Source organism: Balaenoptera borealis, assembly GCF_965194805.1.
Source record: "Balaenoptera borealis genome assembly, contig: HAP1_SCAFFOLD_701, whole genome shotgun sequence".
Taxonomy (NCBI): domain Eukaryota; kingdom Metazoa; phylum Chordata; class Mammalia; order Artiodactyla; family Balaenopteridae; genus Balaenoptera; species Balaenoptera borealis.
In genome coordinates this window covers 227,611-255,063 of record NW_028123499.1, presented here as the reverse complement: position 1 = coordinate 255,063, position 27,453 = coordinate 227,611, and the positions used below count along the sequence as shown (strand labels likewise).

At 35.0% G+C, this 27,453-nt stretch overlaps 1 long non-coding RNA gene across 10 annotated transcripts in view; it reads right to left on the bottom strand.

Moving 5' to 3' along the window:
* LOC309621566 overlaps nt 1-27,453 on the bottom strand; it is a 204,555-nt gene that overhangs the window by 130,253 nt on the left and 46,849 nt on the right. For 6 of the 10 annotated variants that reach the window (XR_014240095.1, XR_014240096.1, XR_014240097.1 and 3 more), the window contains exons 3-4: nt 24,952-25,010; nt 18,826-18,888 (exon numbers count right to left, since the gene is read on the bottom strand). This is a non-coding gene — a long non-coding RNA (uncharacterized lncRNA). Of the gene's footprint in view, nt 1-9,454; nt 9,606-18,825; nt 18,889-24,951; nt 25,011-27,453 lie in introns of all 10 variants that reach the window. The other 4 variants (XR_014240102.1, XR_014240103.1, XR_014240094.1 and 1 more) reach the window with 3 other exon arrangements.

Sequence of the window (27,453 nt, the reverse complement as noted above, 5' to 3'; positions counted from 1 at the left end):
TGACTTTCTTTCCTTCCTTCCTTGTTTCCTTCCTTCACCCCCACCTCTGTCTCTCTCCCACCCCCTTCTTTCCCTCCCTGTCTCTCTCTTTCTTTCTTCTTTCCTTCCTCCGTCCCTCCTTTCTTTCTTTTTCTTTTTTCTTTTTGGTTAAACTAAGCTCTCATATTAGTTGCTTTTTGGCGCCTATGACATCTTCAAATATTGGACTGTGGAAGAGAAAAAGCAGCAATAAGTTTCCTACCTTTTTAAGAGGTAGAAATCTGACTACCTGATAAAATTTTTATAATTTTTTTTAACTACTAAATGCAAATATCATATGTTAAGAATGTTTTAAACTCAAGGAGACTATATTTAAGTTGTTTTTTCTTTTCAGTGTATTCCAAGTGGGTTTTTTTAATGTATTGAATATATGCATGGTCAATAAACACTAAGACACTGATATTTTCTTAAACTTGAACATCTGTTATAGTTTTCTAATTTACAGTTATTGAATAACTGAAATGAGAATGAATCAACAAATAATTGAATAAAAATATTTTCAATTGATTTCTATCATTCGGTGTGCCCACCCCAAATTCTCACACCTTGTTCTTTGTGCATAATATTTTTATTCTTCCAAGCTTCCCTGTATCATAGATAATCTACTATCTTCCCCAGTCTAAGAACCAGAAAAGTAATATAGGATCTCAGCCATCATCATAACTTTGATGACTGCAATTACAGCTGATGCAACCTTAGTTCAGGTATCTGGTTGTTTATTTAATTGCTAAACACATCAAATGTATTCAGTCAAATCACAACCAGCTGCTCACTAGTCCATTATATGGAAGTCTTTTATATCATTAGTAGAAGTTGCAACTTCCAGTCTCAATACAACAGAGAAGAACAAACCTGACTCCATATTGGATCTATTACTTTAGCTCTAACCTTTGTGCTCTGTTGCCTGTGATTAGTCATGCAGGCTCAGCACCTTGGTCTCTTCAATCAGTCAAAGAATATTGCCTATAGCCTGAAGGATACATAATAGCCCTTTCTCAAGGCTCTGCCTCCCAGGCTTGACCTTTAAAGCCATAAAACGTTTCATTCCTATAGAGATAAAAAGTGGCAGAACAGAAAATAACATTTGTCTTGTTGGAGGTTTACAGAAACATGATGACCAGCTCTACATGGGCAGCTGCAAGAACAAAGGATTATCAGATCCACTCCAGGACCTGGCCGGCACCAAGAAGTCTGCAAGGACCAGCCACACTCCCTCCCCTTTTAGTGTAAAAGCAGCCTGAATTCTAACTCTGGTGAGACAGTTCTTTGGGACACTAGTCCACCATCTTCTTGGTCTGCTGGCTTTCCAAATAAAGTCGCTATTCCTTACCTCAACACCTCGTCTCTCAGTTTATTGGCCTGTCATGCCATGAGTAGTATGAGCTTGGACTCAGTAACATAAATGTTCTTTTCATTATGCAACCAGAAATGAGAAAAATAAAAAATCCTATTGACTCAATAGTTGAGTCTTAAGACAAGTTAAATATAAAAACATTTGTCTAGCTTTGTTCTATTACAACATAAAATTATGATTAATTTTAATATTTAATTTGAAACAAAACCCACTATCTACACACTATACATAATTTTTTGGTTTTGGTGGATGAGTTTTTGTAGGCAGAGATGTGAGGTCATCTAAGAGATTTAATATAAATTATACAAAGTTATGCACTTTACATTTTTATCTCACTTTAAGGTTAAAAAATATCAGATAAGTTACTAATTATTTGTTAATATCATCTATATATCATACATATATTAGAAATTTAAGCATTCAATTATTAAACTCCCTTATAAAAAGTATGATGTGTCTCCAGCCACACTTGTGCTAAATGCTAGGAATCCAGGATTTAAAAACACATTATCTATCTTCCAGGTAGTGGCAGAGAAAACAAGTAAATATCAGCTACATTATAATTTATATATACGCATATAATTTATGCATATTTATGTATATATATAGCCAGATATATATGCATATCTATATGTGTGTATAATATATATCTCTCTCTCTCCAGATATAGGAAAGAAAGATAAGATTTAGAAAATACTTCCAAGAGGATGAAGAGTTTAATTTGGGGTAAATGTAAAGAAATGTCAGAAACTGTGCCATTTACAGATGTTGAGGCATAAGAGGAAATGGCTCTAGAAGAACATGAATTTATTTCATGTAGTAGGAGCTCTTGGTGAAGATATAGTTAAGGAAGGTTTAGAGAGAAAGTAAATTGATGGGAGACAGAGACTTCTAGAGTGAATCGAGGAAAATCAAACTATATCAAAGAGAATATTATTTGCTTTAGAAAAGAATGTTAACAACAGAAAAATTATTGTGACTTAGAAACCCCAGTTTCCAGAATTTTGGAAATGATTTGAATAGTCAAAAGATCCAAGGCAAAGTCAGGAATTTGTCAAATTTTCATTAAGAAGTGATAACTGATAAACCAGTTTGTATTTAGAAGGAGGGTAAAGGAGCAGACTGATAAATATTGATTAAATGAAAAGAAGTTCTTATGTAGATGGAAAATGAGCTAATATTTTGGCATGCTGAAATTGTTGGCTTGCTCAAGAGACATCCAAATTGAGATATATTTAGGCAATTATATGTGGTTTAGAACTCAGGAAAAACTAAAAGGAATTAAATAGAAATATATGTGTACATTTTATCAGCTTATGGGTACTGTTGAAACAAAAATTATGTGGATGAAATCAGCCTGGGAGGACCAAAAAAAAAAAAAAAAGTTGAAAAGATAAGGTGACTGATGATTGAGGTCTGAAGAATACTAACATTTATGATGAACATGAGATATTGGTCTGAGATGGGCATATCTATCTTCACTCAATATCTAAACCTGATTTTTTTTAAAAAAACCTGAAATTCATCCAGGTATACAATGAGGAAAGCTAAAGATATCATGTAAATTATGTCTGTGGTGTACAGTGAGAAGAGCTAAGAGAAATGTGTGAATTATGTCTGAAGACTAAATAAAAAGTTTGAAACATTTACCTTAATGTAGGATAAAAAAGGAAAAATAAACATACAAACAATCTGTTACTAAAGTGAACATTACAAGTGAAAGAATACATTATGCCAGAGAATTGCAGGAAGTAAATACTTATTTTTTAAAAAATCTACTGAAGTATGAAATATAAAGATGACAAAAATTATACCTCATCTTCAATATTAAGTGACATTTACTGCAAAAAAGAACAGAGAGCTATCCAGAATAGAGAAACACTAAACTGAGAAATGAATACATTAAAAGCAAATTCAAAATCTAATAGAAACTCTTTTTTAAATAAAGGAAAATTTCTGTACAGTATTATTATTTTAATAGAGTTTCTTTTTTACCAGTATTATGTTCACAACAAAACTGAGGGGAAAGCACAGGATTCCTAACCACCCCTACCCTCACTCATGTATAGCTTCTCACATTATCAACATTCCCCACCAGATTTATACATTTGTTACAACTGATGACTCTACCTTGGCACATCATTATCACTCAAAGTCCATAGTTTACATTACCTTTCACTCTTGCTGCTGTACATTCTATGGGTTAGGACAAAGGTATAATGATATGTGTCCATCATTATACTATGGTACAGACTATTTTCACTACTCTAAAATCCTCTGTCCTCCACCTATTCATCCTTCCCTTCTCCCCAGGCCCTGGCAATCACTGATCTTTTTACTGTCTCCATAGTTTTGCCTGTCCAGTGTGTCACAGAGTTGGATCATACCGTAGGTAGCCTTTTTAGAGTGGCTTCTTTCACTTAGTAATGTGCATGTAAGATTACTTCATGTATCCTCATGGCTTGATAGCTCATTTCTTTTTAGCGCTGAAATGGAAAAACAGCTTTTAAAATTAAATAGTTTAGGGATTTCCTCAAATGGAGTATTTTAGGAAGACATTCTGGTTAAAATAAGGATGAGGAGGAGACCTGGGTGCCACCTTACTTCTATGTCTAGAATCTCTGAGAAGGCCGTTTAAATCAATGGGCTTAAAAAGAGGGGAAAAAAAGGAAGCAAAACTAAGTAATTGTGTATTAATATAGTTTTCAAAATTTCTGAATTACACAAGCTTTAAAAATTAGAGTTGAGGGCTTCCCTGGTGGTGCAGCGGTTGAGAATCTGCCTGCTAATGCAGGGGACACGGGTTCGAGCCCTGGTCTGGGAAGATCCCACATGCCACGGAGCAGCTGGGCCCGTGAGCCACAACTACTGAGCCTGCGCGTCTGGAGCCTGTGCCCTGCAACGGGAGGGGCCGCGATAGTGAAAGGCCCGCGCACCGCGATGAAGAGCGGTCCCCGCACCGCGATGAAGAGTGGCCCCCACTTGCCGCAACTAGAGAAAGCCCTCGCACGAACCGAAGACCCAGCACAGCCAAAAATAAATAAATAAATAAAAATAAAAGTAGCTATAAAATTTAAAAAAAAAAAAATTAGAGTTGAAAGTGTCTGAAAAATAATTTCTTTTATATATTTATTAACTTATTGTCACTAATTCAAACTTTTATTCCACAAATTCACACGTTTTATTGTAGTCTTCCTCACTGCTCAACACTATTTTAGGTTCACAATCCCTGGGCATTTAAACTAATTAGAAATTTGGTTTTCAGACTCATATGTGAATGAACATTTAAGTTCTTGACAGATTGGACACACACACACACACACACACACACACGCACACACATAGTTAGACATTCTGATGAAAATATTTTCAAAATAATAAACATCTGAATGTCAAAATTTACACACATATTATAAAGAGAAGAAATAATTATTTCTATACATAAGTATGGCTCCAAAATTTTTCACAAAGAAGTCTATGTACTATGGTTGCTAATCTGATTCAATCTTTTCCTCATCATCAGAATTTAAGTTCCATCATATTTACCAATGTGTGTATCTTTGTTGCTGCTGACACAGTAAATGGAGTTGAGGCAGTGATTTACAGGAATTTATTAAGCTGTTCAAGGCTCTTCTTATATTTACTCATGATGGCTTGGTTTCTGCACTGTCAGGTGGATGTATTATAATCTATCATTTTGGATCAGCAGTGTTTCTGGGCTCATTTTGATTTTATGTGGTCTCTACTTTGAATTGCTATAAATTAATTTTTAATTTATTTCCTTAGAAAGACTTATGTGCATTCCTATACTGCTCAAATGCAAATCACTCAAGTATTTGTAATATTTTGACTTGAAACCATGTGAATAACAAATATAATTTAAAACTTGACAGTCAAAGATTTCGGTTCTAGTATTTATGGTACAACTCTAAGTTATAAAATTATTAACACTAATGAATGTAAAATTTTGTGTGGTGTGTAATATTAAATTCATTTATTTCTGTTTAACATCATTACTTTTTATCAATATCATGATGAGTTAAGTATAGGTATTTTTATTTTTCTGGTATCATCAGATAATTTTTTATTTCATATAGATAAATTAGATGGCAAGCTAAAAGTAATTCTTTATGTGCTAAAGCTTATGCTGTAATTGATATTTATGTTCACAATGTTAAAATTTAAAAGAACAGTATTTTTACGCTTAGAGAAATATAGTAAACATACTCCAGTACTTTTTATAACTTTTTATGACTGAAATCATCTAATAAGTACCAGTTTTTGGCTTAAAAAACAAATTAGGTAATTTGATTTTAATTAAGCTGGCATATAAATTTATATAGGTCTTTTCTTAAAAGAAAGGGGTCCACCCTTTCTTATAAGCTGCCAGGGCTGCCCAGTGATTTTGAGTTTGTTTTGTGAATATCGTGTATTATTTGTGGGTGAGTTTAGGTCTGAGAGCCATTCCATGAACCCATTAAAGCTCATGTGTTTTAAGACATTTACAATTTTTTCCTACGAAGATTCTTTTTAGTAAACCACTGAAATCACATTTCTGTTATATTTGATTGCATTATAAAAATATCTAAGGGGTTCCACATCACACGTCATCATGAAAATGCAAATTAAGTCAACAATGAGATAACGTTATACATCTATTAGAATAACCAAAAATCCCAAACACTGACAACACCAAATGCTGGTTAGAATATGGAGCAATAGGAACTCTCATTTATTGCTCATGGGAATGTAAAATTGTACAGCTACTTTGGAAGACAATTCTTACAAAATAAACACACTCTTACCATACAATCCAGCAATAACTCCAAAAGTTAAAAACTTATATCCTTACAAAAATCTGCATATGAATGTTTATAACAGCTTTATTCTTAATTATCAAAATTTGAAAGCAATGAAGGTGCTCTTCAATAGGTGAATAGATAAATAAACTGTGATACATCCACCCATTAGAATATTACTCAGCACTGAAAAAGGCACTATCCAACCACTGGAAGACAGAGGAAATTTAAATGAATATTATTAAGAAAGAAGTCATTCTGAAAAGGTTACATACTGTATGATTCCAACTATATAACATACTGGCAAAGGCAAAACATTGGAGACAGTAAAAAGTTTAGTGGTTCCCAGGGTGTGAGGGGAGAGAGAGATGAATAAGTGGAGCACAGAGGATTTTCAGAGCGGTGAAAACAGTGTTCATAATGTTATAATGATGAATACATGTCATTAATTACACATTTGTCCAAATCCATAGAATGTACAACACCAAGAGTAAACCCTAATGTAAACTATGGACTTTGGGTGATAGAGATGTATTAATGTAGGTTCATCAACTGTAACAAATGTACCACTCTGGTGAATCTAAACCTGCTCTAAAAAATAAAGTCTTAAAATCTTAAGATTTTTTTATATGTGTGTATATATATTTATATACACATACACACACATATGTAAGTGTGTGTTTTGGAAAAATATTAATTTCAAAGGCAGCAAATAAAATCCCATTCACTAGGATGCCATAATCAGTGCATAATATTACTGCAGTGGATTGAAATTAAGAACAATAATTTAATCTACTACATGTGGTGATACATTATAATCAAAATGAAAACATCCCTTTACTAAAATGTAATTGATTTATGTCTTATAACCATGAAGATATTCATTAGGAGTATATGACAGGTACTCAAAAGCAGTTAGCAAACCTCAACTTTAGAAATATTATTGACTCAAAACTCATAAAAGTTAATTCAAATTGAACCTTTATATCACCATCATGTTACAAATTCTTTCAATGGAAACATTAGAATTTTGTAACAATTATACAATTTTATAGCTAAAACATTATATAAGCAGGAAAATTTTTTAAAAACTATGTCTATGCTGAGAATTAGTTATAGAGTTGTGATAATATGTGATGTTGGAATTTTTGTAGCTAATTTCTGATATCGCATGAGATCCTTGTCCATGGTAATTATATTGCACACAGTTTGTTATACAAGATATTTTGGATCATCAAACCCCCAGGTGTCTGCACCATATGGCATGGCAGAAATGCAAGATTGCCATCTAGTGGCACAACCAAAACAAAACAAAACAGATGCCAAAACATCACTTCTCAAAATTCCAAGAAGCAAATGGTAGGAGTAAACCATATGGACTTCCTCTCATCAAGAGTGATCTAGCTACAACCAAGGAGTTGTGGGGAAAAGATACATGGATAGAGCTCTCAGGGTGTATATAATGAGTGATGATCTTTATGGCTCAAGTCTAAGCCCACTAGAGAGTATGCCCTGCAGAGGCTGCACACACCAAGCAGGGTTAAACCAGCAAGCCAGCCTCTCTTCTTGCCTATACCTGTGCGTGCTCTACAAGCCAAAGATAGAGTGTTTCGGGTAAGTGGGCAAGGGGTCTGCGTGGGTTCAAGCACACAGGCTCCGTTTCACTGAGCTTGATCTACCTATTGCCATTGCCTATGTGTGTGTGTGTGTGTGTGTGTGTGTGTGTGTGTGTGTGTGTATATATATACATATATATATAGTTTACCAACACTAAAATCTGGAGTCCTACAAAATGCCTTAAATACCAGCATGGTATGCTATACAATTTTCTCAGAACAAAAGAAAATTTTATATTAAAGGAGCAGTAACAATAGACTTCTAACTATAGAGTTAACTTTCAATGCATACCAATAGGGAAACATTTGGCTAGATAGAGGAAGACTCAGATGAAGAGTATCTTAAGGAGTTGAAACATGTGCAGTCTTTTATATAGAATGAGATAGATGCACTGAACTAAAACAAACAATAAATTAGATTGTGTCTCCAACTGCTATTACACATGGTTTTCTAGACCAAAGAGTGTAAGAATGATTAGCTTATCTCACTGTCAAACTCAGTTTTCCATGTCTGGCATTTGTGCTCTCCATTCTTAAGAACTTGGGTCTGTTGGGTTACAAAAACTGTTCATGGAGGGGAGGCAACACCTCATAAGAGGACTGGCAAGTGATTCATTGATCTGGAATATGTGCGGTACTCTGCTACTTTGGGTTCCTCATGATAGTGGATAAGCAAAGGAAAAAAAAATTACTTGCTAAAACAATCAATCCTCATTACCACGAGAAACTAAGGTTACTACCACATAATGAGGGTAAGAAGGACCACTCTGGAATCCAGAGAATTTACTTAGATGTCTTTTTGTGTCTCCCAGTCAAGTAGTAACTGTCCCTGGGCACTATAAAAATCCAGACACTAGCAGGAATTAAAAAGTTCAGACACTTTGGAGATTGAAGACCTCAGTCTCTCCAACAGGTAAGCAAACTAAACCAGTCACAGCGTTGGCAGGAGGTGAGGGATATTTAGAACGGTTTGGCGGAAGAAAGATGATACGTATCTGTTACGTAACCTTGAGACCAGCTGAGTCAGCAGGGACTGTGCTTTTGTTTTTCTGTATCCTTAAATTTTACAGGGGATTGTGACTTAGAACCACCTTGAAAGAGACTCTGTGATCTATCCTCTTAGGAAAATTGAGTATATTTTGTACTGACAAAAACTAGTGACACTAAGTTGTACTGTGGAAGCTTGTTATAATGCAGACAAACAATCGGATCTGAGTGGTACAAACAGTACATATTATCAGCCTCTTCAGATTGCCGAGGTCCCTCCAGTAAACCCTCAGCTGCCTACTGTGCCTCAGGTGATTTCACAGCTGATGGACTCTGCTTGCCCACTGGTGCTGAACCCTGCTTCTCAGGTGCAGCCAGATGACCAACCAATGCCCAGAGTCTTTGTTTTCCAAAGGAAACAATAAAGGAGATGGAAACTGACTTCCTGCCTGGTAAGGAGAGGAGCCAAACAATAAGACTTTAAATCGCAGTAAAGCTGTCAGTCCATAAGATGAATCTTGACCATGAGAATTAGGAGAGAGGAAAGAACTCGGTTAATAAATCCCTTCTCTTTTCTACCACCTGTGAACTGATCTGAGGTATAGATTATGAATCAAATTGTTTGATAACATCTTACTTGGCTGAATAGCCTAGAATACCTTGCTCTTCTGTGCAGGGAGAGTCTATCCCAGCATCCAACAGATCTCCTTCTTTCTCTATTTTTCCCCTCTTTTGTCCTCATTCTCAGTGTCTTGGGTTTGTCCTCACCAAATAAGAATGAGCACTTATCTTTACTTCAGGAATTGTTTTCTAAAAATCCCAAAATTGAAAGTCAAAGGTGTTACAATTTTTTTCCATAGAAATTGTACCATTTTGTATTTTCAACAATAATTGGCTCTTTCTTCACAACAGAAGGGTTTTAAAATTACAGATTTTTTCAACCTGTAAAGTGTGAAAATATATCTCACTGTAATTTTGATTTACAGTCTCAGTTTTATAAGAAATCTGAACATACTTTCATTCATTTAAAAGGCAATTGTGTATATTTCTCTGTGAGCTATTGTGCATATATTGAGCCCATATTCTTCTGGGTTGTAGATCTTTTATTAATTTTAAATTTGGATCAGGGTATAAAAATGTTACCACACTGGTAAAATTTGACCTACATTGCATACGGAAAAATTGTATTATAAAAATTGAATTTCAATAATTTAGGCATATTTTGTTGAAGAGACATGCATGCTGTAGGGTATTATAATTTTTTTATTCTCTATTTTTATGCACTGTCTCTCGGAATGGAACACTGTTGGAATCTGTAGACTATTTCACTATTATAAGATTTCTCCCTAGCCCTTGGGGCTTTGTAATTTTTTTTATTTTTAAATTTTCTTTGATTTTGTATAAATTGATACAGCAATTATGTTATTACTTAAAATGATAATAATTTTTTATTTTAGCATTCGTAACATAATCATATTTTGGGGCATAGAAACTTCAAATTTCATTAGTTCTTCAATAAAGCTCAATAAAGTTATCCTTATGCAAATTTTGCTGTATCAAAGCATAGTCACATTTTAGTACCTTGGCCTTTAAAACTGAAGTCTTAAATTTAGGAGTTTATACTGTTTTAAGTGCTATACATAAGGGCAAACCAGTTTTTAATACATGTTTTCCATATGGTTTTTATAATTAATACTTCAGCAAAGATGGCATCTGTAAAAATGTCTAATTTTATAAACCTCTAGTCTGAAAGTCAGTTATTGTTTCTGAAATATATTTTATAGACTCTACTTTAGTTTGTTGCTTTGAAATTCTCTTGTTTTGTTTCTGGAACAGACAACAGGACCCTAGAAGTGATTTTATTCATTCACCCAATGCCTTCCTCCCTTAATCTAGAGGTATAAGCATTTTGCTGCTCAGGACAGCAGTCGGAGATGGCTTCCTAGCAATTTAACCCTCTGCTGAAGTATTTTAGTATTTTTACAAACAGGACAGCTCCATCCGTGCACACAGGCTAAACATCTGCCCTGCACCGGAGACTTAGGCAGCTGAGGATGGAAAGACAGGGTGGAGTTAAATTGTGAAGGGCTTTGAATGCCAGGGGGTTTGGGATTCCCAAAACAAACATGACTGTCATTTATTTTTAGAGACAAACCTTAGGGAACCCCTCCCTCTATAAATATCTAATAATAAATGAGTAGTTAAATAAACAATAGTATAGCTACATAATGGAATAGTCTGTAATTATTAATATCAAGGTTCTGAAGACCAGTTAATGACACAGAACAAGTGGAAAAAAAACGTGTATAGAGTATAATACCAATTTAGTAACTACAAATATGAAGATAAGAATAGAAGAACCAACATCAAACTGTAAACTGTGGTTATTTTTGGATGGTAGTATTATACTTGATTTTTATTTTCATCATTACTTTTCTCTATGTTTTAACTTTTTCTATAATGAGCACATATTACTTTTATAATGAATACATAATAAATTTTATTTTTCAAAAAAAAAAAGAAAATTTTATGAGTCTGTAATATTTTTTAAAATCTTTCAGATTGCTTTACTTTTTGTAATAATTTTTAAAATATATGATTCTTAATCTAAAATATTTAGTAGACTACCATGCATTAAATCAAAGTTCTGTAAAACATTCTGGTTTTAGATTGGAAATTTATTGGATTTGTTCTCTACACAGTTTACTTATATGATTCTTACAAATTATTTGAAAAAAGATATAACAAAATACTTTTATATTAAAGTTTTATTTTTATTTTTTTCAAAGTTTGCAATGCAGCCACATTATTCTCAGAAAAGGATATATTTAAATTATTTTTTGATCCCTATTTGAAAATGCATTGCAATGGATTCTATAATTTCAATGGCAAAATAAAGGTTTCTGTATGAAAAGAAATAAAAATTTTAAGTAGACAAAATTGATTTATTTACAATTTTGGAAAGGACTTGTTTATATAAGTTTGAACCATCATGTTTAGAAAAATGTGTTTTATTATTTTATTTACAGTTAATAAAGAAAACACAAAATCATAACCAAAATTTGTGACCCAGAGAATCATTTGGATACCCAAGCCCAGCAGGCAATAAATGCTTATGAGGCTTTTTTAGTACAGAGTGATAAATTATTAGAGTGAAATACTATTAACTTCAAGTTCACACATAGCAATTAAATGCCATGAAGCTCTTTCTGGTGCTTTGCCCATGTTAAAAAAGCAATTGCTATTTCTTTACTCAGTCTGAGGTTAGTTCTGATTTTTAATTAACATGAAAACAAGGACCTTCCTTTAAAACACTCTATTCCCAGGAGTGTGTTCTTCCAATCTCTAATGAAAAAATAAACACCAGGTCTACTAAGCCTCACGCTAGGTTTCACTGGGACTCATTTCATTTTGCTTTTCACAAACTCCTGGACCAAATATGCGCTTTCACCTCTACTATGGACGGTTTCCTGTCTGATTTTTACACACTTACGTTAACTGCTTACTATATTTATTCTATCAATCTTGCCTTATTTTTCCAACTTCATTCAAAATGGAAGAGAGGAAGGAGAAGGGAAAAGTGTTACAAATTAAGAAGATAAATCTACCAGTAGATTAACTAGATAATGTTATTAATGCCTAAGAAAGCGAGTTAAGGTGATACATTTCTCTGATGGGAGAGAGGGGGGAAAAACCCATACGAATAAATAAAACATATGTCATTACAGTTTTAAAATATTTTCTTATGAAAAACTGTAACCATACAGAGAAGGTGAAATAATGCACCTATATATGTAGCTCCTTGATTCTAGAATGAACATATAATTTTATCATCTGTCTATCTGTCCACTAATACTTCTGTTCATTTGTCAATCTATCTCAGTTTTCTGATGCATTTCAAATGAAGGTGCAGACATAATCCATTTCAACCCTAAAGAGTTCAGCATGCACAAAAGTAACTAGAATTCAATATTTGTTTACATGTTTTTTCATCTGTTTTTAGGTAAACTTTATACACAGAGATATGTACAAATCTTGGGTATACTCTTCATGAGAGGTTTGAGAAATGCATATATTATATAATTGAAACTTCTATCATGATAAATCATTACCATTTCCTTGGAAAGTTCCTTCAATCTCTTTCCCAGGCTCCTTGACCCTATTTCCTCAAAGGCAACCACTAATCCAATTTTTTTCACTGCAGATTAGTTTTGCCTATTCCAGAAAGTCAAAAATAGAACCATTTATCTTTTTACATTCTGTGAATTGTTCACAGGTGCTTTGCATTACCCACTTTACAGAATAGAAAAAAATTGGCCAGAATTATTATATTATAAAATATGTTCATAATACTATCTTCCTTAAGTGTTTTGGTTTTATAAAAGTTATTATTGTTGATTTAATTTTTTAAAATTTCCCCCAAATATTCAAGCTTAACTAATGCCCTGGGCTAATTTTAGTAAGTAATATTTTTCTAGGAATTTGTCTAAATTGATGATTTCAAATAAGTTTTCAAATCTGTAAGTTTATAGTAGTTTATAATTTTTCTCTGATATGTTCATTGCTGATGTAAATGTCATTGTATTCCCTTTACATTTATGAATTGTTTGTGCTTTCAGTATTTTTTTCTATATGTCTATTATTCTGTACAAAATAGGTTAGAGTAGCTTTAACTTCACCATTTTAAAAGTTCTTTTCTTTATTTACTAATTGCTATTTTTAACTTTAAATCTTCCCTTTCAAGTGATTTAGGTTTATTTTTTTTCTAATTTATAAATTTGATGTTGAACTTATTATTGTTACCCTGTCTGATGCAGAATGTAAGGCTATCAATATCCATGAATGTGTTTTGACTTAATTCTAGACATTTTGTTATCTAGAATTACATTATTATTTTCTGTGGGTGTTCAGGTCTTCATTATGATCTAATTGTCTCATGAATTATTAAAATTACTTTTATTAATTTTAAAAGTTGATGTATTCTTAAATTTTTAAAGTTTTCATGTTTTTGTTTTACTTATTGATTTCTCAACTGTTTTGTAGTCAAATAATATGGTCTGATGATAACAGTTACTAGAGAGTTGTTATCAATCCAGAGATTACCATCTTGAGCAATCTGAGTTTGAGATATTGGATACAGGACATGCATTTAGGACCATGAGTGCATCTTCCAAACAGTTTCAAGTGGTTTCCCCCTGAGTAAGATCTGTCCCTTCTTACTTCAATGTTAACTCACTTACTGCTTTAGGGACTTCCCACATAATCCAAGGCTCTGGCCAACTGAAAATACAGTCACTGTGTCCAAATATTAGATTTAAAAATTTTGCTTTATAATTATTATAATAATGATATCATATATCATAATTATATATGATATATCATCATATATGCCAATTTCTTATAAATTGACTCTGGTCTATTTTAGATAAACATATAGACCCTGGTCAATTTATAATCTCAATTATTTTTAAGTTCTGATCTTTAAAAAATAGAATATTGTGTTTCTCAGTTTTAGTTTTTATGTTACTCTATTTTCAGCAGTGTCTGTTTTCCTATGTATTGCCTCTTACATGGGGTCATTTTCTATAATCATTTCCACTTCTCTTCTATATATTTCTTGAACTTTGTTAGCTTATTTTTCACCCTCTTCTGTTGTCAATCAGGAGTCTTTTATATCTGTTTTGAGACCATTCTTACTTTTTTTACAAAAAATTCTTTCAATCAATATTGATATTTTTGACAATTTTCACCTGCTTGGGAGCAACATTTGTAGAGATTAGAAGGTGGGACTAGTTTTCCTTACCTGCAAATTTTCCATGTTCTTTTATATTTTTGTATTCATCCACTACTGCTTGTGTAACTGTTATTTCTGTGGTGAGGTATTGTTTTCTTTTATTTTTGGTAGTGCAGGATTTTAACTTTGATTCCTAGCAGGAGATGCCTTTGGATACATTCTTAAGATGGAGTGGGAGATCTCCAGTAGCTTAAAGTCATCTATTTGGATGTGCTTATCTAAATATACATTGCCCATTTATTCAGTGATCCAACGTAGTGGTTTTGCCAATTGGTAAGCATCACTATTCTGAGTATAAACTCAATTACAAAGAAAGTAAGCACAAGATGCAGTCTTTTTTTTCCCTAGGCTTTCTTTGGGACATATTCATGTCAAAACCGTCTATGTAATCAGTCCACTATAAACCCCACCTCTCACCAATATATCAGGTGACTTATTGAGTCCACAGGTATTAACGTCACTTCACAAATAATGTCCTATAATTCTATGGCCAGGTCAGATCCTTTTGTTTTAGTGCAAAGCTACCATGGACTGAAATTCCCTTGAGAGAAAGCTAAAAGGAAGATATACATCTAATATTTGTATGGTTCTCTTCAAGAAAATCTAGCCTTGCTTTTTGCAATACCCTATACCCAGTTTCCCTTATTGTTAATATCTTACATTACTATGGTACGTTTATAACAACTAATGAACCAATATTGATGCATCATTATTATTAGAGTCCTTAATTTATTTGTATATCACTAGTTTTTATTTATATCCTTTTTTATTTCTGTTCCAGGATGCCAATGAGTATACCTCATTACATCGCCTTGTCATGTTTCCTTAGGCTCCTCTAGCCTCTGAACTTTATCAGCAGAAATATCTTTTGAGTAGTAATATTGGCTATATATAACAAGTAAATGTCACTCAAGAAGTAAAATCCCCAAAAGGCTTACAGTTTCTTCATCTAAATTGTACTAAAGAATTTCCAGCATTGCCACTTAATTTATTATGTATAGCTATTGAGGCCAGGTCTTAGTCAATTAGCCTAAGAAATAATTAAAACCATTCAAAGCTGCTAGACCTACCACACTGTATCTAGTTGCTTGTACATATTTAAATAAGTTTTTTCATGTATATTCATGTTCTTTACTTTTTAGTGGACCACCCTCAGGATCTGTTAATATGGTATCTAGTACCACACATTTTCCAGATCCCCACTCCCAGTATTTTTATCTAAATACTATAATTCTCTTGGTGGGAAAACTTTGTGCTTTCAGGTTTGTTTGTTAATTCACTTAATGAAGTAGCCAGTATACCCACAAAGCTCTTGCATTTCTACCGTCCTTTAAGTGAAAATAAAAAAAGCTTCCTGCAAAAACCTGCTTTCACTGCACTGCATGTTACAACATTCCAGGTGTCTCCAAGTAATAATAAAAATATTTCCTTTGCCAGTGTTTTTTGTGGGATACTGAAGTCCCATACCTAAATATGAATTGAATTTTCAGTGCTGTCACTTTCAATTAACCCAGTTAAACAAGGACAGGTTTCTCCCAGTGACAGCAAACAACTGGCCAAGATTGGTCATGTACCTAGGCCTTAGTTGCCAGCCTGTAGTTTTTTGGTGATCTATTATTGTGTTACCTACTTTTCTAGAACTTAGTGGCTTAATAAAAACCATAATTACATTATTCCTTATAATTCTGTTGTTTGACTGGGGCCCAACTGGGTGTCCTTATGCCCTTCTGTTTGGAGTCTCTTATGTAACTAAGGTCAGATGGTTGCTCCAAGATGGCTTCGTGTATGTATCTTGTGTTGCTGGGGAAGGCTGGTTTTGGGGCTCAGTAAGACACTGAATTCCTGAGTCCCAGTCTCAGTGCAGCTTTGCTGTGTCCAGATGGCCTCTTTCTGGGGCCTTGCCATGTGTTCTCCCAGTAGTGTTTCTTAATTTTTATATAATAACTCAGGGTTTCCAGGAGTGAAAAGTGGAAACTATTATGGCTTCATAAGGCAAACTGTGCAACTGGCACAAGGTTGCCTCTGCCACATTTAAAGTGAATCACAGGGCCTGACTAATTTAATAGGTGAGGGGGCTACACTAAGATGTGAGTATTGAGAGGTGTGATGATTCATCAGGACCATGTCTGAGAACTAACTAAGACAAGTGGAGAGAAAGACAGTTTCCCTCCTTAGAGATTTCACCAGACTTACAACATGGAGGACTTGCTAAAAACGTAGTTTCAATTTTGAGAAAGCAAGATGTGGCAACTATCTACCACATGATGGAATCCTACTCCTAAGAAGTGCAGTGGCCTCTTCTGCATGGTGTGTTGACAAAATGATCCTCTGAGTGCAAGAACAGTATTTAAAAAAAAAATAGCTGCTCTCTACTTTTGTTATCCAGGTGATCTTTTCTAACTCCAAGAGTTAACCCGTTTCTTGCTAGTGTCTGTGGCATAATGGAAATTTCCAATTATTAGGGAAAGTATGTTACCAATTCTAGAGCTATTTATACCAAAATGATACTCGAATCTCCAGATTCTTGTCCTGTCACATATTCGTTTTTCTGCTCTGACAGTACAGATATATTTGATAAGGATAGGGTTTCAATATGAATTTGACAAAAATGATAAGAAATACAGGAATTCTTCCTGAACTATCACCTGTTCTTCTGTAAGATGCTTGAAGGAACATGAAATATTGAATTATTATCTAGAAGGTATATATCTCATATCTTTCTGCAGGTGTCAGTGCTAAGCTCTGCAAAAATTTCAGCCAAGACCTTGACATATTCCTTTTTTTTAAATTAATTTTTATTGGAGTAAAGTTGATTTACAATGTTGTGTTAGTTTCTACTGTACAGCAAAGTGAATCAGTTATACATATACATATATCCACTCTTTTTTAAGATTCTTTTTCCATACAGGTCATTACAGAGTATTGAGTAGAGTTCCCTGTGCTATACAGTAGGTTCTTATTAGTTATCTATTTTAAATACAGTAGAGTGTATATGTCAATCCCAATTTATCCCTCCCCCCTTTTCCCCCTTGGTAACCATAAGTTTGTTTTCTATACCTGTGACTCTATTTCAGTTTTGTAAATAAGTTCATTTGTACCATTTTTTTTAAATTCCACATGTAAGCAATATCATATGATATTTGTCTTTCTCTGTCCGACTTACTTCACTCAGTGTGACAGTCTCTAGGTCCATCCATGTTGCTGCAAATGGCATTATTTTGTTCTTTTTTATGGTTGAGTAATATTCCATTGTATATATGTGCCACCTCTTCTTTATCCATTCCTCTGTTGATGGACATTAGGTTGCTTCCATGTCCTGGCTATTGTAAATAGTGCTGCAATGAACATTGGGGTGCATGTATCTTTTCGAATTATGGTTTTCTCCAGATATATGCCCAGGGGTGGGACTGATGGATCATATGGTAGCTCTATTTTTAGTTTTCTAAGGAACCTCCATACTGTTCTCCGAAGTGGCTATACCGATTTACATTCCCACCAGCAGTGTAGGAGGGTTCCCTTTTCTCCACACCCTCTCTAGCATTTATTGTTTGCAGACTTTTTGATGATGGCCATTCTGACTGGTGTGAGGTGATACCTCACTGTAGTTTTGATTTGAATTTTTCTAATAATTAGTGATGTTGAGCATCTTTTCATGTGCCTCTTGGCCATCTGTATGTCTTCTTTGGAGAAACATCTATTTAGATCTTCCACCCATTTTTTGATTGTGTTGTTTGTTTTTTTGATATTGAGCTGCATGAGCTGTTTGTATGTTTTGAAGATTAATTCCTTGTCAGTTGCTTCATTTGCAAATATTTTCTCCCATTCTGTGGGCTGTCTTTTTGTTTGTTTATGGTTCCCTTTGTTGTGCAAAGGCTTTTAAGTTTTATTATGTCTTGTTTGTTTTTTTTGTTTGTTTTTATTTTTATTACTCTGGGAGGTAGACCAAAAAAGATCTTGCTACAGTTTATGCCAGAGAGTTTCTGCCTATGTTTTCCTCTAAGAGTTGACATATTCCTAATTTCTAATACTCTCTAATTTTCAGTTGGTCACGAACCCAAAGTGAATAGAATATCAAAGTACGTAATATCTTGTAGAAGAAAAAAAAAGGAAGTAAGCAAGAATACTAATTTACCATATAGATCCAGGAATAGCCTTATATTTTATATCATTGCTTAAGAAGCATAAATTCGAAGGGACAAAAGAAAGCCCTTGACTTTTCAACACAGAGAACTGTACCTTGATAAACATGATCCAATCAGGGTCAGGAATCTCCTCACTTAGGTGGACTTTGCCTCTTTTCTGGGTTGAAGGTGTAATGAAACAGGGAAATAGAAAGTGGATACGGAGACACAGAGATAGACATATTTGTTAGGTTAACGCTTTTTAACACCACAATCAGCTATGCAAAGGCAATTTAGTTTCTTTTTTTAATCCCAAATTCATCTGTTTTTCCTTCTAAGTCTCTACCAACATAGTAACGAGAAATGCAATCAATATAGATTCCACTCAGGTAAACAATCCAAAGCAACAAAAGGGAATTCAGTGAAACAGTCACTGTATTTAAGTAAAATCTATTTTTCATAACTTTGGGAATTAACATGTATAATTACTTGTAGCAAAATTAATGAAAAACTGAAAGGATCATCCATAAATATATAAATTATACTGCTGGATTTCTATGTTTCCTCCATACTCATATTTAATCTGTTATAAAATATACTTTACAGTTTCCATCCTCAACCTGTCTCATGTTTAAACTTCCATCTGAATATGTCTCATACAAATATTCCAACTAAGACATTCATCTATAGAATGAATGACAGTGAACCTGAGAAGGAGTATTATAAAGCTAAAATTAAACCTAGTTACAGATTCAAAATGTCAGCATAATAAACAAAACGAAGGTGTTCTGAGCCAAACCTACTTTATTTCAATATGGGAAATGTGTTTTACAAATGCACAATATTTAACATGCCCAATAAATATAATTGCAAAATGAACATTTGAAAGGTGAAGCCTAACAATTGATGACTAATGCAATTGTCAATGGGAAAAATGGTGATCTATTGAGAAAGATATGTACACAATTAATGACAATAATTAAACTGGTAGGTAGTCATTAGCAGCAAAGAGGAGACAGTGGCGAGAAAGACAAGAAGAAATCGATTCACACCCAGCCATCTGGGAACTCTCCCTTGACCACACCCAGAATGGGCGAAACTATGGTTGTGTGGTGGGCAGTTTATCCTGATAAAGAGTGAGCACAGTAACATGAGGGGACATCCCCGGGCTGCGCATGCCCAGACCAGACAGGCGTATAACCTATAGTAAACCCAAACTCATCATAATTATAATAAAACCTACATGTGGTTTTGCCCCCGAGTGGGCGTTTCTTAGCGATTCAAGGGTGAGAGCATGCGCAGCAGTAAACTTGTTACATAGCTCGCGACTGTCAATCAAATAATGATCCCTTGTCACTCAACCCCTCCTCCCTGCAAAATGCTCCTGAAAGGTGCCCTTAAGCCTGTACGGGAATGCTGCTTTCAATTCGCAGAAACAGCCCGCGCGCTCTCTCTCTCTCTGAGAGTGTACCTCTGCTTTGATAAACTTTGCTTTGGGCTTGCTTCACTTCGCTGACATAGCCCGCTCTCTTTCTCTCTCTCCCGCTCTGAGAGTGTACCTCTGCTTCGATAAACTTTGCTTTGTGCTTAAGCTTAACATGGTAGTTTGCAATTCTTTGCTTACTATCTTGGAACCGATTGCTGGTGAGGGTCTTCCGTTGACCTCCTCGGTTGAAGCTGTTTTGTTACAACGCCATGTCCACCCAGACAAAACCAAACAAAATCATAATACCTGTCTATCTGTACTCAAAGAATCAAGAAAATTGAAGCAATCAGAAATTTAATTAGGCTAAAGATTTTTTTTTAAAGGCATTTTAAAAAGAGATGAGGATTTAAAGTATTTTAACCAGTTCTGAGTAGGGTATCAGACAAGCAATGCAGTGCATTTCTCAGTCATTTCCTGATCCTTTTGAAAGCAGATCTTTTGCCCCTTTCCTGTTTGCCCACTTCTGTTCCCCTCTAACCTTAAAATAACCTAATTATAGGAATGAGATCACTGGGCAATTTAACCTAACTCCTGATTTATGCTCTCCTGAATGCACACCATGCCTTGTCTAACCTGTTGATTCTTTTCCTAGATAAAAAGTAAGAATGAAGAATTAAGTAAAGAATAATTAGCTCTCTATCCCCAACAGCCCCCTAAGCAATCCTGCAGGCAGATCATGAGGGCAAGATAACATCTGAAGAGAGAGTCAACCAGTCTGCATGCAATGGAGATTGCTGCAGAACCCAACCTCCTGCCTGGATAATTCACTGAGATTCTTCCCCCCATTTTTTCCTTTAAGAATTGTCATGGTTGAGCAGAATCTTTGGAGTTGGTCCCTAGACACAAGTCCAACATCTCCCCAGATTGCTGGATTTCCTAACTAAAGCAGCTTTCCTTTCTATTGAGACTTGCCTCTTGAATTATTGGCTTATGAGTGGTAAGGAGCCAAACCTCCTGAGTTCGGTAACACTTTGAGGCCAGTTTTAATAGTGTGTACTTGAATTCCTTGGTTCCAGTTGTGTTCCTAAATCCCTAGAGAGGCAGTTTTGTGGTTTTCTGGAAGCCATTTCTAGATTTACAACCTAGAGCTGGTGTATCCTACCTGTTGTGGACTGAATTGCATCCTCCCAAAATTTGTATGACAAAGTCCTAACCCCAGGGACCACAGAATGGGACTATGTTTGAAGATAAGGTATTTAAGAGGTAATTAATTTAAAATGAGGCCATTAGGCTGGGCCCCAATGCAATCTAACTATTGTCCTTATAAGAAGAGATTAGTACATAGAGAAATGCACCAGCGCCACACATGCACTGAGTGACGACCATGTGAAGAGGCAGCAAGGGGGCAGACATTTGTAAGCCAGGGAAAGAGGCCTCAGAGGAAACCAACCCTGCCAGAAACTTGATCTTGACTCCAAGACTCCAGAGCTGTGAGAAAATAAATCTGTGTTTTAAGCCATCGGATTTGTGGTATTTTTGTTGTGGCAGCCCTAGCAAACTAACACACTGCCATTTCTAAGATTATTTACCTAAATATTTGTACTTAATTCTTTCTGGTAAAATAGATAGATAGTTTATCTTCCCTGGATTGAACAGTGATAGACATAATGTTTAACAATAAAGTTAAGTAACAGATCCTCAAAACTGGAAATCTGGGATTGCTTATCTGAACTGTTTGGGTTTGAATGCAAAGATGATTCTAGTCTTCTTGGAAATGGAAATCAATAGTGCATGACACACAATGGCAAAACAGTTACATTATCACAAAAGTAGCCTACTAGAAACAAGACTTCAGCAGAGGGAGCAGGTATGTTTGACTAGTATAATTTGAATGAGGAGTTCAAGTGATGCGGGAACCATGGTGGTGTCTTAAAGTACAGAGAGTTGCAAAATAGAAAAGATGACAACCTCGGGGCTTAAAACATCACTTAAAGGAATGAATAAAAGTTAAAGAGGTAAATAACAAAAGAGAATATTTGAATGCCCTATAAGATGAAAAGTTGCTCAGCATCATTTTTCATTTGGAAAATATATTTTAGGAGCATTTTAAAATAAAATAAACACTTTAATTCTAGTAAAAGTAAAGAAAATGATACCAGACTAGCCCTACCACCATAAATAATTTTTTTTAAATGAATAATATACATTAAATAACTGTTTCTGGCTAGTGAATGGCAGGCATCACAAGGCTACAATCCCAGAGAGAAGCAAAATTAAAAAGATGAACCCCGGGCTTCCCTGGTGGCGCAGGGGTTGAGAATCTGCCTGCTAATGCAGGGGACACGGGTTCGAGCCCTGGTCTGGGAAGATCCCACATGCTGCGGAGCAACTAAGCCCGTGAGCCGCAACTACTGAGCCTGCGCGTCTGGAGCCTGTGCCCCGCAGCAAGAGAGGCCGCGATAGTGAGAGGCCCGCGCACCGCGATGAAGAGTGGCCCCCGCTTGCCACAACTAGAGAAAGCCCTCGCACAGAAACGAAGACCAAACACAGCCATAAATAAACAAACAAATAAATAAATAAATAAAATTTAAAAAAAAAAAAAAAAAAAAAAAGATGAGCCCCCTGAGAGCCATGGCTCTTGGCCTGTGGCAATTTTACCACTGAGGAGCTGGTTGCTGAAGTCTGTCCAGAGCTGGGAATCCTTACTGATCTAAGCACTTTCTATTCCTTCTTATTCTAAATGGTGCTTTTGTATTAATGTCTTTTTACTGTTTCCACAGAATCCTTTGTTGTCCTTTCTTAGCACTCCTCACAATCATTAATCCCTAGGTGAAATCGGTCTTCCCTTCTAGTCTAAGTTGGACATCTTTTAATCATTTTCACTGAGAAAAATTAGTGCACTAACTCTGGCTCAAGAAAAAGTTGCTTAAACAGAAATGGTAAAGCAGTTAAAAAATTTTAACCAATCTTGGCCCCAAAACACAAAAAAGAACCCCAAATGAGTAATTATCCCATAAGTAAATGAACATTAACTGTTTCTCAATTTTTATGAAAGACATATATCATATACTTGGAAAAGATAAAACTATTTGTATACTTCTCAAGGTTTTAATTTGAAAACTATATGCAGAAAATATTTAATGGCAAAAATCAATTGCTATGAAAGGTGATATTTGTTGCCTGATTCATATGAAGTAGCAAATGCTTTTTGTTTTGTTTTGTTTTTTAACTTTATTGGAATATAATTGCTTTAAAATGGTGTGTTCGTTTCTGCTTTATAACAAAGTGAATCAGCTATACATATACATATATCTCCATATCTCCTCCCTCTTGTGTCTCCCTCCCACCCTCCCTATCCCACCCCTCTAGGTGGTCACAAAGCACCGAGCTGATCTCCCTGTGCTATGCAGCTGCTTCCCACTGGCTATCTATTTTACATTTGGTAGGGTATATATGTCCATGCCACTCTTTCACTTTGTCCCAGCTTACCCTTCCCCCTCCCCATGTCCTCAAGTCCATGCTCTATGTCTGCGTCTTTATTCCTGTCCTGCCCCTAGGTTCTTTGGAACCATTTATTTTTTTTTTTTAGATTCCATATATATGTTTTAGCATACATATTTGTTTTTCTCTTTCTGACTTACTTCACTCTGTATGACAGACTCTAGGTCCATCCACCTCACTACAAATAACTCAATTTTGTTTCTTTTTATGGTTCAGTAATATTCCATTGTATATATGTGCCACATCTTCTTTATCCATTCATCTGTTGATGGACACTTAGGTTGCCTCCATGTCCTGGCTATTGTAAATAGAGCTGCAATGAACACTGTGGTACATGACTCTTTTTGAATTATGGTTTTCTCAGGGTATATGTCCAGTAGTCCCGCTGGGTCGTATGGTAGTTCCATTTTTAGTTTTTAAAGGAACCTCCACACTGCTCTCCATAGTGGCTGTATCAATTTACATTCCTACCAACAGTGCAGGACGGTTCCCTTTTCTCCATACCCTCTCCAGCATTTATTGTTGGAGCAAACGTTTTGAGTTGATTTATTCATGCTATAAATACTTATGTGAAAGCATATCACATCAGCTTTCATCATGATTTTACATTCCAAAAATGATCAAACACCCTTCCACTTCTGAGAGATGTTAATGTTCTAGAAAGCCTGATTAATTTCACCCTGTATATGTAGCTACGACTTAAACATCTTGAACTTGCATAAAGAGTACTAATAGATAAAACCCACAAATGTAAGGCATCTTTAACTATTTCCCATACAGTTGAAATAATCTGCCATAAATTCATGATTTTAAAGAAATAATAAAATGAGTAAGTTGTGCTAGAAAGAATCCCAAGTTTAGTTTGCTGAGCAAACATGCAATGAATTAACTAAGACTCGGTTAATTCTTAAAAGCTAATCTTAAAAAATAAAGTCGGGGGCTTCCCTGGTGGTGCAGTGGTTGAGAGTCTGCCTGCCAATGCAGGGGACGCGGGTTTGAGCCCTGGTCCAGGAAGATCCCACATGCCCTGGAGCAGCTGTGCCAGTGCGCCACAGCTGCTGAGGCTGCGCTCTGGAGCCCGCGAGCCACAACTACTGAGCCCACACGCTACAACTACTGAAGCCCAAGTGCCTAGAGCCCATGCTCTGCAACAAGAAGCCACCGCAATGAGAAGCCTGTGCACCGCAATGAGGAGTGGCCCCCACTCGCTGCAACTACAGAAAGCCCTCACACAGCAACGAAGACCCAACGCAGCCAAAAATAAGTAAATAAAATAAATAAATTTATTTTTTAAAAAAAACTTGGTTTGATTACCTCTCTGTGGCAATACTGGTCGTTTCACCTGTCTTCGCTACTTTGCAGCAGAATCCAAGCTAGAAAATTAAAAAGTACAGCACTGAAAATATCCAGATTCTCCCTCAAGTTCTGTGTGTATTTCACATAATTAATGCATTAAGAATATGTATATGCTAAGTGAATATCAATTGCTCAGTGGTAAAGGAGCTTATTTTGTGTCCTTGTATTTAATTCAGTTTAATGAAATTAAATATAACAAACTTTTTTTTTTGGTTAAATTCTCTACTAGGTGCCAGGCTATTAGGTGCAGAGAGAAGGAAAGGAAAATAACACATTACCTTGTCCTTGAGAACTCACTCTCCAGAGAGATTGTTAGACTACTCCTTCCCAAAAAAAAAGCCAATGTGTACTTTGCCATCTACATTTGATTTTATTTCTCAGATATTATGGACTGACTTGTGTCCATCTCCCAAATTCATAGGTTGAAGCTCTAATACCTAGTACATTGATAAGGTCTTTAAAGAAATGATTAAGTTAAAATAAAGCCGCTAGGGTGGACCCTAATCCATTATGACTGGTGTCTTTGTAAGAAGAGGAATTTTGGACACAAAAGAGATACCAGGGATATACACACACACACAGAGAAAGGCAGACATCTTCACATCAAGGAGAATGGCCCTAGGAGAAACCAACACTGCCATTTCTTGAAATTCTAGCCCCCAGAACTGTGAGAAAATAAATTTCTGTTGTACATGGCACCCAGTCTGTGATATTTTGTTATGGTAGCCCTAGCAAACTAATTTACCAGATTACAACTGATATTTAAAAATGTATACATTTAATATATATTTCAGAATCTACTTTTCACTAGGTTCTCCACAATATAAAAGCAATAAACAAGAAAGTCACCATCTCTGACTTTAACATACACTCAGAGTGGGAATAACTAATACTGCATATGTAATGATAGGTTTGATGAGTGTGAAAAACTTTTGTACAGTTCATTATGAGAACAGACAACAGGAGTCCTAAGTAAAGTTTATCATGAGAGTTTTTCCTTATGGAGTTATTTCAAATCTATTCAAAGTTGTGTTTGGGCTAGCTAAGGAAGATGGCAGAGAAGGAGGAACAGAGGAGAAACCACTGAGTCTTTATTAAACTGAAACCACTGAATCTTTATTAAACTGAAACCTTTATTAAAGTGAAACAGTTGATGCAGACAAACAGGAATCAACTGGTGGGAGACAAAACTGATAGAAAGGTAGGAGTCGAAATAAGAAGAGTTGTGTAGGTCATGTTACCTACATGATAGTCAAATGTCAGAAAAATGTTTTTCAATAGAGCAGAATCGATTGATTTTTTTCTATTTGGTTATATTTTGTCTGTTTTCACAGTTTTGTTGAGGTATGGTTTACATATCAAAAAAATCTCCCTGTAAGGTATTCAGTTTGATGAGTTTTGGCAATTTTATAGAGTCATAAAACCACCACCATAATTGAGATATTGAATGTACCAGATACTCCAAAGAATTCCATCCAGGCCCTTTGTGGTTAATTTTCTCTTCTATTCCTGCACAACCATCTATATCATTTGCTTTGTTTTATCACTATAGGGTTTTTTTTCCCCCTAGAATGTCATATAAATGGAATCATGTAATTTATACATAGTCTATTGTATTTAAATGTTTTCCACATAGTCTGTTTTAAGTATGGATCCAAATTTTGTTTGTTTTCTGATTAACCCACTATGGGATATGTATAGTATACATACAATTAGTATGTCAGTTTACCAAATGATGAGTAGTTGATTGTTTCCAAGTTTTGGCTACCATGAATAATGCTGCTATGAATATTAATGTGTAGTTCTTGATTTGGGCATATGTTTTAGTTTCTCTTGGATAGCTATGATTTCTTTTCCCTTGGATAACTATCTAGGTGCATATTTATATCATAATTAGGTAAAATAATTGACACAAGTTTAAAACTGATTTGATGTAAGAGATTATGACAAGGAAGAAGTCAAATGTAGCTCATAATTTTCTGTCTTGAAAGAATGATTTAACATAATATTGGCATTTTCTGAGATGAAAGAAATTTTTGAAATAGAAAATTATGACTATAGTTTGAAATCCTGAATTTGAGATTCTGTGATGCAGCCAAATGGGGATATCAAATAATGGGTTAAACAAAAACTCTACCGGTAACAAAAGTGTTCTTGGCTAGAAAGTACATATATTGTAATAGTACAGAGACAAATAAAATTCACAATACTGAACAAGATCAGTGGCCAGTCAAGTATGGTCCAAGGGCCAAACTACCTATTTTTGTAAATTAAATGCTGCTTTTTAATTGCTACACCATTGGTTTACACATTGTCTATGCTACTTTCACACTACAATACAGAACTAAGTAATTATGACAAAGACCAGATGATCCACAAAGCCATATTCACTCTCTGGTCATATTTACTCTCTGGTCCTTTACTGAGTAAAGTTTGCTGAGTCCCCGACATAATTATCAA